Source organism: Cynocephalus volans, chromosome X (genome assembly GCF_027409185.1).
Source record: "Cynocephalus volans isolate mCynVol1 chromosome X, mCynVol1.pri, whole genome shotgun sequence".
NCBI lineage: Eukaryota > Metazoa > Chordata > Mammalia > Dermoptera > Cynocephalidae > Cynocephalus > Cynocephalus volans.
In genome coordinates, this window is record NC_084478.1 from 151,670,834 (window position 1) to 151,683,341 (window position 12,508).

Consider the following 12,508-nt stretch of genomic DNA (forward strand, 5'->3'; position numbering starts at 1 on the left):
GAAAAATTGGGGAGGAAGCAAAGTTTATCTGGGGCAAAGCCACTGTTACTACTACTAATAATAGTAATAGCTACCACTTGGAAAATATGTACTATGTGGCAGGCACTCTTCTGGAGGATTTATGTGTATGAGTTCGTTGAAAGTTCACACCAATCCTAGGAGACAGTTGCCACTATTACTCCCATTTTACAGGTGGGGAGACCAAGGCATAGAGGCATAGTTAAGTAACACGCCCAAGGTCACAAAGCTGCTGTGAGAGAGAACTGAGATTTAAACCCAAGAAGTCTAGCAACAGAGTCCGTGCTTAAACCACTACTACTCATCCACAGATAATACTACCAATGCTTCTCTACTAATATAGAGCACTTCTTCCATACCTGGCCCTGTGCTGAGGACTCTAAATAAATTACCTCATAGATCTTATGAAGTTGGAGTTCCTGTCCCTAAATTATTATGCAGTATCTTATTTGATCCTTAAAACAACTCCATAAGGTAGCTACTATTACGTCCATTTTACAGATAACAACACTGAGGCACAGACAAGTTAGGTAAGCTGACACATAGGCAGAACTGTGTACAGAACACTGTTGCCTTCTTTCCAGTTACACCTCCTATACACACTGTAGGGGTCCATATAATATAAAATAATGCAACATAATTTAATACACAATTTATACCTCAGGGCCAGGTTCTCTCAGCTTTTCAAGGCTTCTGTTCTAAAGTGTTAATGGGAAAGAGTGACAGTGGCCTTTCCTCTCTTCCGAACTTAGAGGGATTACAGTGACCCTCTGCAGCAGCTAGTGGCCCACTGTTGGTTCCCCTTAGTAGGGAAGCTCTGTCACCGGAAGCCTGCTCTCACACTCACACAAACTCCGGCACCGGAAGCCTGTTTTCAGGGTTTGGATGCTGTATTGAAAAAGCATTAGTTCTTTTTTTTGAGTTGTGATTTTGCTTTGTTTTGTTTTCTTTTGTTTGGAATTAGTTTTTGGAAAAGACAGACTGGCAATTCGCCCCCGGGGGCCACCAATCCTATCTCTGGTTTCTATAAAATGCTGCCTCTGTTTAACTCTGCGACCACTGACAGTGAAAATAAACTACATACTTTTACTACTAGTCTTCATTAGCAGAGCAAACAATGATGACAATGAGGAAAGCAACCTGGGTAGGCTTACCTCCACTTGGAGGGATGCACATCCATTCAGGAAGTCATTGATGTTGTTGATGCAGTCGGCTTCGCTTTGGGGCTCTAGACAATACTGAGGAAACATAGTCAAATGTCACTTGGAAATTGTCATCCCATGCCAAGCAAACCATATTCATCATTTGCTGATAATTAGATAAAGCAGGCTTTTTAAGGCAAGGACGACACTGCTGTCAATCCAGGAAGAGAAATAACCACTGAAGGAAGTGATGCAAAAATCTAAACGGTCGGTCTTTGTTTCAAATGTCTCCAAACCTTTAGTCCTAAGCTATCTCTACTTACAAACTTTTTCTCGTGCCTTCTGCCCAAGTGTAGTTTAGAAAATTAGAGACCAAGGCACTTGTTTAAGCCCGGCTCTTGCTTTTAAGCAAGCAAGCAATACCTACTCCCTCTCTCCTCCCTCCTCATAATCATTTATTAAAATTATATTTCCCCATGGCTGTTCTTTACATTTGATCACATTTCTCTACATTTTGTCACCATGTTTTAAAAAAATTATACTTAAATCTGTTTGCTCAATAAAAATACAAACTGGTTTAAGAAGGCAACAGAGCTATATTCACAGTCATATTCCACGGTCACTTCAAGAAAATAATTGTAGGACTATACCTTCAGGCTTACTTAAGGTGCCTACTTGAGAAATTATCCATTCTTGTGACTATGGGTTTCCAATATTAAAAATATTGGATTTTTTAAAGAGGATAAAGTTAGTTTCACTTTGAACACACATTGCATTTGAAACATATATTTGGTTTCTACTGTTTTTACAAATCTTATGTGAGATTTTGGATTATTTCTCCTTGTTGCTAGTCTCTCCTGTAATGGATATTTTTTTTTAAAGAAAATCTATATTGATTTTAGTCAAACTGTCAATAAACGTCATCAAGACTTGCTACAAATTATTCCATATTCCACAGACTCATATGTACCCCAAGTTTAAAACCTGTCCTTGGTACACAGGGAGAGGTAACATGCATCTCCATGACACAGCAAGCTTGGGGTACGGGTGTTCTTGTTTTTACTATAGTGGTGTAACAGGTTTTTACTATACTAATATTTGGGGGCCAACCACTAAAGGATAACATTTCATTTTTTGACTTTTTCAAACTACAAAAACAGTAAGAAAGAATATCTAACTCTTAGAAAGATATTAAAGTAGGAGATTCCCATGACCTGGGCAATATTAAATCTCAAGAGTTACATTATTGCTGCTCTCTGGTGGTAAGCAATCTCAAAGATACTGCAAATTTACCTTACCTTCTCCACACAGCCAGGCATAAGTCTGTTCATCAGTTTGCACAGCACCACCCCATTTTTCAGCGAGGACTTCAAGAACTCCTCCGGATCACAGATGGTCTTTTTGGGGGAATCTAAAACTCCCAAAGATATAAGCCATGTCACAATTCGCTCTTCTGGATTCATTACTGAGAACGGTACACTCTGAACAGCTCTCTGGGGCAGCTGCAAGGACTAAGCCACATCCGCGATTGCATCTGCTGTTGTCTTCCTTTTTATGAGTTCTCTTCTGGTGCTTGCAGAGCAAAGGTTTAGAACAACTTTTCTTAGACAACAGTGGAACCCACTCAAAATATGGGATTTAAAAACCACAGAGACCACACTCAAAGATGTGGAAACAGAGAAGAATTAATGTAAAAATCCTGGATAACACTGGTTTTCTTTTTCGAAACCTGCAAAACAAATTCATTAGGATGAAGAAAAAAAAAAGAAGAAACACACACACACACACACCCAACAGTGCAAGAAGCTGTAAGGGAAGGAAGTGAGGAGGATGCCGGGGAGGGAGGAGAGAGAAGGAAGCAAGTGGCTCTTGGAAAACAGAGGTGAGCCAGCACTTCAGGGGACCCTGGAAACAAGACAGTCATGGGCCAGTCTGGGAAAATACTATCAATAAATAGTCTAGCCCCAGTGAAAATCTGGCTGCTGTTAAGAGGAAGATGCCAACTGGCTCTTAGGTCAGACAGATCTGAGCCTCATGGGGAGCTGTGCTGGCACAATAGGGCTCAAAGAGGTAGGCAGAGAACATTCTTCCAAGAAATGGCCAGATGATGTCCTCATACTATCTCACAGAGATGGTGTGTCACGATCATTCCTTGCAAAACACATTGAGTTGCATGGTGACAATGTGCCAAGCAAATGAAGATTGTGCCTGCTGTCAGCCATCATTGTGTATAAGCAGAAGCTAGAAGAATGGCATTTTACTTTGCAGCCAAAAAGCTATGTTTAGGGAAATAGGCTAAGGATAACATCTGACATCCTGTTTACTTGCATTCTTTAGCAATTCTTTTTCTGGACCTGGTTGCACTACACAATCCAGCTGCAGTACCCTTAGCAAAGGCTCAGCCATAGTCTCATAAGCGGGTAAACTACATTTGAAAACAGAACATTTGAGAACAAAAGAGCACTTGTCCTCTGTCTACACTGCAGTCTGGAAGGTTCATGTTTCCCCAACAAGAAACACTTTGCATTTAAAATGCTGCTCTGAAAAAAAAAGGAATCTATAACCAGAGATCTTCACTGTTTTCAAACATTTTCAGAACCTGTTGAAATAGTCATACTAATGGGGAATTTATGGTAAGATCAACTTCAATAGTATAACCCTATGTTGGCAAATGCATGACACTTACCATCACTACTACTCCTCATGCATGGGAGACATTTGATCAATCATAGGTCTTTCCTGCTAAGCCTCAGAATCCTTTTCAACACAGCTTCAGGCATCTACTACCAAATAATCAGCTTAGATAATCCTGCTAAACATTTTTAAAGCTGCCCCTTCTTGCCCTGTCATAACACTTACGACACTTTACCATCATTACTTGTTGATCTGTCTTCTCCATCAGAATATAAGCTCCCTAGGGCAGAAGTCTTGTCCTTGCTTATTACCAGCATAGTGCCTGGTACACACCGTAGATGTTCAAAACTGCTGAATGAATGAATGTACTCAGATGATGTCCCTGGTAAAAACACACAAGGATTTATTTGTTTGTTTGTTTTAATGGCTTAAAACAGACACTTTTCCTTGCTAATAATTTTTGACAATTTTATTGAGATACAAGTGACATATAATTTAATAAATTTTGACATATGCATACACCTTTGACACAATCACACACACACACAATCCAGATAAATCTATCACCCCCAAAAGTGTCTTTGTGCCCTTTCAACCCCTTCTTCCCCACCTTCTCCCCCAATGCAAGGCAACCACCAATCTGCTTTCAGTCCCTATAGATTAGTTTGCATTTCCAAGAATCTTACATAAATGGAAGTATACGGTACAGTACTTTCTTTTGTTTGGCTTCTTTAACTCAGCATCATCATTTTGAGATTCATCCATGTTGTTGTGTCTATCTATAGTCCTATAACAAGGATTTGACCTCCATATGTTTGGTCTGATGTACTTATAAGCAAAATAAATATAGTTAATCAAAAGTTTTAATCAACTTTGACCCATGGCCAAATTTATGTAATAGAAATAAACACAGAATCCATTTGTTAATAAATTAAATTCCCAAATGTGACCTACTTAAACACATTTTATATGTCATTTGGATAGTTTGCACAACTGCTCATCAAAATTTTACCCTACAAAGTCTGGCAGTGTTATATTAAGGTAACACTTACATTTTCTGATGAAGAACAAAGCCTAAGTAATTTTAGGAATGCAGCCTAGTCCAAAATACAAGAGTTCTTCAAAAAGTTTGTGGAAAGATTCATACTATCTTTTAATTCAATTTTTCCGCAATTTTTTTGAAGTACCCTCGTAGGCTTGAGCCCACTGAGGTCACCCAGATGCACATCTGCCTTGGACAATGGCTATAGCAAATTACTGTAAATGATGAAGTAAAGTCAGAAAGGCAAGGCCACCACCTCAAGGCAGAAGAAATAGTTCTATTAAGTGTAAAGAGTGGAAGTTACGGTTGTTATGGTAGAATGTCAGGAAAGCAAGGAATTCCAGGGCAGTGGCAAGCGTATAGGTGAAATGACTAACCACGGAATGCACGCGGGCGAGGGAAGCAAGTGAAGACAGAAAGGAGCTGATGAACTGAGGGAATAAGGTTGGGAGGGGGCAGTCAAAAGACTGGAGGTCACAGCGACAGGAAGAGCAGGCTTCACACAAGAGCGTGAGGAAAAGGAGCAAAAGTCTCTCACCCTACTTCGGATTCCTAACACACACCCTCTGGGCCACTGCACCTGCCTCCTCAAGGGTTTTCCCATCTCAGTCCTCTCATCCTAATGAAGTCTCTGGCAGAGCAGTTTGGTTGATTTTTCAAAAACACCTCCAGTGTTAATACTCCTGCTCAAAAACCCTCAAAGGCTCTCCATTGCCTAATGAAGTGATTGACAAACAACAATGTTCAAATATTACCTTCAGTGAGGTATGGAGAGGAAATGAACGAGAGTGGACCTTGAACTAAAATTGATAGCATTTTATTAAAAATAAGATCTGCAGGAAATAAGGCAAATGTGAACATTTGTTAAAACTGGATGTTGAAGGGCTGGCCCGTGGCTAACTCGGGAGAGTGTGGTGCTGATAACACCAAGGCCACAGGTTCGGATCCCTATATAGGGATGGCCAGTTAGCTCAATTGGGAGAGAGTGGTGCTGACAACACCAAGTCAAGGGTTAAGATCCCCTTACCAGTCATCTTTAAAAACAAACAAACAAACAAACAACAACAACAAAAAACTGGATGTTGGGTACACTAGTATCTATTTACTTTAATGTGTTTGAAATATTTGTCACTGATTTTTTTTTTTTAAATTTCAAACCTATCAGGGCATTTGCTATAAAGAAGATCTGGAGACTCTATTCCTAGATACTCTAGTTCAGAAGACTCACAGTGGGGCAAAGGAATCTGTGTTATTAAAGTACCACACTTGATTTTGATGCAGATAGACCAAGGTCACATTTGAAGAAACAAATTGGTTTATAACCTTGTACTCTACTCCAATTTCTGCCAACTCCTGGGTCATTTTCATATCCACAAGAACAACAATCCAACATCACAACCACTCAGTTCCTTGACCTCCCCTACCCATAATCCATTTATTACCTCTTAGGCTCCCTTAATGCCTGTCCTGTGAAAACGGACCTGGGGACCTGAAATATTTTTTACTTTGCCAGCTGGCACAATATCAAATTTTATCAGTAGGCAGTGATGGAGAAACATTGCAGGAAGAAGGAGCTTCACTTCCTGTTTCCTGTGTGCTCACTCTACAGGCTGCTGCTGAGCTCCCAGCTTTCCTAGTGTCCCCCTTCTACAGCGCTGGCTTCTCCAATGCACGGTGGGTAGCATCTTCCTCTGGCACTATGCTTGAGTTTTTCTGTAGTAAAGCATGTCTGGTGAGACACCTTTCATGTGAACCAGCACCGTAGAGGGGTGCATTTTCAGCAAGTTGCAGAGGATGGATGTTCAGCAAGTTCCACTGACTCAGCACCACAACTTTTCCAACAAAGCCTGAATCTCAGCCCTGGGTGGAGAGGGGAATTATCACAGCTCTGGGGTTAGTGGCTATTACATATTATTTTTTTATGATGTCTGCTATTATATCTGCTATTCCTATGTTCTTTTAGACTTCCCTTTACTTCCTCCTAGCCCCTCAACGCTCCAATCCCGTTATTGTTAATTCTTCATGTTAAACTTTTCCTGTTCAAATTACTGTGTGGTTTCTCTGTTCTGACTGAACCCAAACTGATACACATTATCTTCAATGAACACTTCCTCTTCACTTTAACTAAACTTCTGCAAGTTTACGCCTTGTACTTTGTCACCACGCAAAACTCTCTGCCTCCCAAATCGTGAATTCAAACATTCCAATTTCTAAACAACATACCATCTTTCCACCGTGCTTGTTCATCAACAGTTATTTCTACTACAATTCCTTGACCTCATAAGGATCTCCAAATCATTGTTTTCCAATATAATTATAAAATTTACATTCCCACAAGGAGGGTATGATTTCCCATTGCTCTATATCATAGCTAACACTTGATATTTTAAACTTTTATAATTTTGTTATTTTGTGGATATGCAATTTATAGTTCTATAACAGCTAATAAGATCGAGCACTTTTTAATATGCTTATTGGCTATATATGTTTCCTTTTCTTCTTTGAAATACTTGCTCATTTCTATTGCCCATTTTTGTATTAAGTTGTTGGTCTTTTTGTTATTGATTTGTGAAAGTTTGTTATACATTATGGATACTCAATCTATATACGGAATATGTGTTTGCAAATATCTTCTTACACTCTTGTTTTTTATTCTATGGTGTATTTTAAGGAACAGAATTTTTTTATTAGCATAATCATTATTACAAATCATACTTATTCTTTATGCCCCTTATCCAATCTCTCCCCCTCCCCTTCCCCCCTCAAATAACCATAGATTTGCTCTTTCCTGATAGATTAACTGTTTCTCTGTTAGTTTGTTGCTTATATGATCTGTTCAGTACTGAGAGAGGTTGGTTCAGGTCCCCCAATATTATTGTAGAGCAGATGCTTCTTCTATTACTTTGGAGTGTGCTTTGTGGAGAGAGAGGACCTCTTCTCCTTCTTCTCCTTCTTCTCCTTCTTCTCCTTCTTCTCCTTCTTTTTCTCCTCCCCCTCCTCCTCCCCCCTCCTGCCCCTCCTCCTCCCCCCCTGCCCCCCTCCTCCCGCCCTCCTCCCCCACCCCCTCCTCCTCCTCCTCCCCCCTCCTCCTTGCCCTCCTCCTCCTCCCCCTCCTCCACCTGCCCCTCCTCCCCCCTCCTCCTCCCCCTCCTCCACCTGCCCCTCCTGCTCCTCCTCCTCCTCCTCCTCCTCCTTCTTCTTCTTCTTCTTCTCCTTCTTCTTCTTCTTTTGTCTCCGCTGGTGAAATGGAGTTTTTGGTGTGCTCTTTACCTGGTTGTGGCTGGGATTGGCTTCCCCTGGCTCCTGCCTCAGGACCCTGGTGGGGCTCCAGGGCAACAGTGGCAACGGCAGCATGGAAATATTATGTAAAAGTCAAGGAACAGAATTTTTTTTTTTTTTTTAAAGATGACCGTTAAGCGGATCTTAACCCTTGACTTGGTGTTGTCAGCATCACGCTCACCCAGTGAGCAACCGGCCATCCCTATATGGGATCCGAACCCATGGCCTTGGTGTTATCAGCACCGCACTCTCCCGAGTGAGCCACGGGCCGGCCCAGAATTTCTTGATTTTAAAAAATAAGATACATTCTCTCAATCTAATGTACAATAAATCCAGAACTGGGCAGTCCAAGGCTAGCATGCAGCTTCATAGTCATCAAACACCCAGGATTCTATTCTTCTATTTTGCCATACTTAGCTCAACGCCTCTTAGTTCAGAATGACTCTTTAGGTGAACTTGAATTAGGCAATGGTTTCTTAGATATCACACCAATGCCACAAGCAACAAACAAAAAAATTGATAAATTGGTTTTCATCGAAATTAAAAACTTTTTGCTTCAAAAGACACCATCAAAAAGTGAAAAGACAGCCTACAAAATGACAGAAAAATATTGAAAATTATATATCTAATAAGGATCTTGTATCTAGAATATATAAAGAACTCTCATAACTCAAATAAAAAGACAAGTAACTTAAAAATGAGTAAATTACCTGAATAGACATTTCTCCAAAGAATATATACAAGTGGCCAATGAGCACATGAAAAGATTCTCAGCATCATTAGCAATCAGAGAAATGCAAATCAAAATCACAATGGGATTTCACTTCACACCCATTAGGATAGCTGCAATCAAAAAGACAGATAATAAATAGTGCTGGCAAAGATGTGGAGAAATTGGAACCCTCATACATTCCTGGTGAGAATGTAAAATGATGGGATTGCTGTAAAAAACAGTTTTGCAGTTCCTCAAAATGTTAAGCATAGCTGCCATATGGTCCAGTAATTACACTGCAAGAGAAATAAAAACATGTCCACACAAAAACTTGTATACAAATATTCAAAGCAGCATTACTTGTAATAGCAGAAATTGAAAACAACTCAAATGTTCGTCACCTGATCAATGAAAACATAAAATGTTACAATGGCATATTCATCACAATAAATGAATGAACCACTGATATATGCTATATCATGGAAGAACCTTGAAAACGTTGTGCTATATAAAGAAGCCAGACATGAAAGGTCATATATTGTATGATTCCACTTATATGAAATGTTCAGAATGGGCAATCCCGTAGAGACAGAAAGTAGAACAGCAGTTGCTTAGGGCTGGGGTGGAGGTTGAAGAGAAGTGGGCAGTGACTGCTAATGGGTATAAGGGGTTTTGGGGGGGGAGGGACAGTGGTGACAAGAATGTTCTAAAATTGATTTATGTGGTGGTTGCACAACTCTGAATATACAAAAAGCCACTGAACTGTACACTTTAAATAGGTGAATTATATACTATCTGAATTATGTCTCAATAAACCTGTTATTTTTGAAAATACATGCTATAACAAAATACCATAAATTCAGTGGCTTATAAACAGTACAAATTTATTGCTCACAGTTCTGGAGGCTGAGAAGTTCACGATCAAGTCGCCAGCAGATTTGGCGTCTGTTAAGAGCCCACTCTGGTTCACAGATGGCACCTTCTTGCTGTGTCCTCACGTGGTAGAAGAGGCAAAGGGTCTCTCTCAGGACTCTTTTATAAGAGCACTATTCCCATCAATCAGGGCACCACCCACATGACCTAATCACCTCCCAAATTCCCCCACCTCCTTATACAATCACCTTGGGGATGAGGATTTTAACTTATGAATTTTGCGGGGACAGAAACACTCATACTATTGTACTCACTTTACCAGGAGATTATTTAAAACAGTCATCTCTCATGAAATCTGAAATTTATTCTCTATCTCCTCACTCTCCGCTGATGATCTTGCTTCTTATTTAACTGAGAAAAAAATTAGTTCTCTCCCCATCTCCAAACCAACCAACCTACCTGCATCCGTACCCATCTACTCTGCCCTAGCTCCTATCACAATGGATAAACTGTGCTCATAACTAATATCAGTCTCATCTACTCAAAGACTTTGCTCTTGTAATTATCCTCTATATTTCTTATAACACCACTAAATTAGTTTGCTGGGGCTGCTACAACAAACTACCACAGACTGGGTGGCTTAAACACAAAAATTTTTTGGTCCACAGTTATGGAGGCTGGAAGTCTGAACTCTGAGGTCAAGGTGTCAGCAGGTTTGGTTTCTCCCGAGGATACTCTTCTTGACTTACAGATGGCTGTCTCCTCAGTGTGTCTTCACGTGGTCATCTCTCTGTGCATGCACGTGTCTGGTGGCTCCCTGTGTCCCAATTTCCTCTTTTTATAAGAACAAGAGTAATATTGGATGGGCTCACCCTAAAGACCTCATTTTAGCTTAATCATTTCTTTAAAGACCTTATCTCCAAATATGGTTATATTCTGAGGTACTGGCAGTTAGGATTTCAACAAATGAATTTTAAGGGGACACAATTTGGCTCATAACAACCTCCATGTTACCAAATCCAGTGGTCAATTATAAGGCGCCTTACTAGACCTCTCGGTAGCATTTGCAACACTTTATTATTCCCTCTTCTCGAATCCCAGGTCACTGCATAACGTTGTTTAGGTTGTCCACTGCACAAGAGCCATACATCTAAGGGAGAGCCATTCACAACCATAGATATCTTAATTATTTGGAAGTTTTTCATATTTTTACAGTTCAAGGACTCTAAGTTTTAAAATACAAGGATTTTAGGTTGGTGATTTCAATATCCAGGTACACAATCAATTCAACACCCTGTTTTCTCAGTTCTTTGAGAAGAAGTGAGTTTGGGGAGTATCAGGAGTTCAGTTTTTGGCATGCGGTCACAATTGGAAAGCCATTTGTCATCCGAGTACAGGTGCTCTTGAAAGCATTGAAGGAAGTTAGAAATTATTTGACAAAAAATGAATAATGATGTTTCAGAAAAATATATTAATAGTGCTAAACAAATTGTATGGTCTCAAAATTGATGCCAGCTTCAATATGGAAACACCAGAAAAAGAAAAAAGACAATTCATTTCAACTATATATCTATGATGAGCCCATCTATGATCAATTTCAAATTCAACTTTTTTCTACATTGTATAAAATATATTTAAGGGCTGGCCCACGGCTCACTTGGGAGAGAGAGTGTGGTGCTGGTAACACCAAGGCCACAGGTTCGGATCCCTATATAGGGATGGCCGGTTTGCTCACTTGGGAAAGCGTAGTGTTGACAACACCAAGTCAAGGGTTAAGATCCCCTTACCAGTCATCTTTTTAAAAAATAAAAATAAAAATAAGAAAATATATTTAAAGAAAAGATTTATAATAATTAAAGATTATCATGGCTGTATTAGTTTCCTATGGCAGTTATAACAAATTACTACAAACTTAGTGGCTTAAAACAACAGAAAATTTATTCTCTCACGGTCCTGGAGGCCAGAAGTCTGAAGTCAAGGTGTCAATAGGGCCACGTTCCTTTCAGAGATTCTAGGAGAGAATTCATTCCTGCCTCTTTCAGCTTCTGGTAGCTGGTGGTATTCCTTGGCTTGTAACCACAATCTGTGCCTCTGTCTTCACACTGCCTTCTCCTCATGTGTGTCTGTAATCTTCCTCTGTCTATAAGGGCACTTGTGATACCATTATGTCCCAACTGAATAATCCTGGATAACCTCTTTAGCTCAAGATCCTCAACTTAATCACCTCTGCAAAGATCTGCTTTCCAAATAAGGTTCAATTACAGGTTCCAGGGGTTAAGACCTGATGTTTTTGGGTGACCATTATTTGGCTTAGTACAATTGCCTTTTCAGTGTTCTAAAAAACATATATAGTTTAATTATTATAAAATAATAATGTAAAAATAAAATAATAATCAAAGTAAACTAATACATCTGTGAAAACTTTACAATTTAAACGACTGATGGAAACATAAGAAATGTGTTATTGGTGGTCTTTGATATGTGTGGAACTAAAATCTGGAACTAAAACGTTGGTTACGAAAACCTACTAAGACCCCCAGCAATAATTTACCAAATACATTTCTGAATAGTTCCAGACCTCTTGGAATATATTTAATTTTGTAAATAATAGCCCCCAGTAGAGAGTGTAGCTTCCCAAAATTAAAATTTATTAAGAACTACTTAACACCTACAATGTCAAAAGAGAGACTGTCATATATAGTGAACATTCTATAGAAATAGAGCAAGTAAGCATTAAAAGATTTTTGTTTCGATGAAAGCAAGATGTGAAACTATTTTATAATAAGTTATTATATCCTGGTGGCTTTG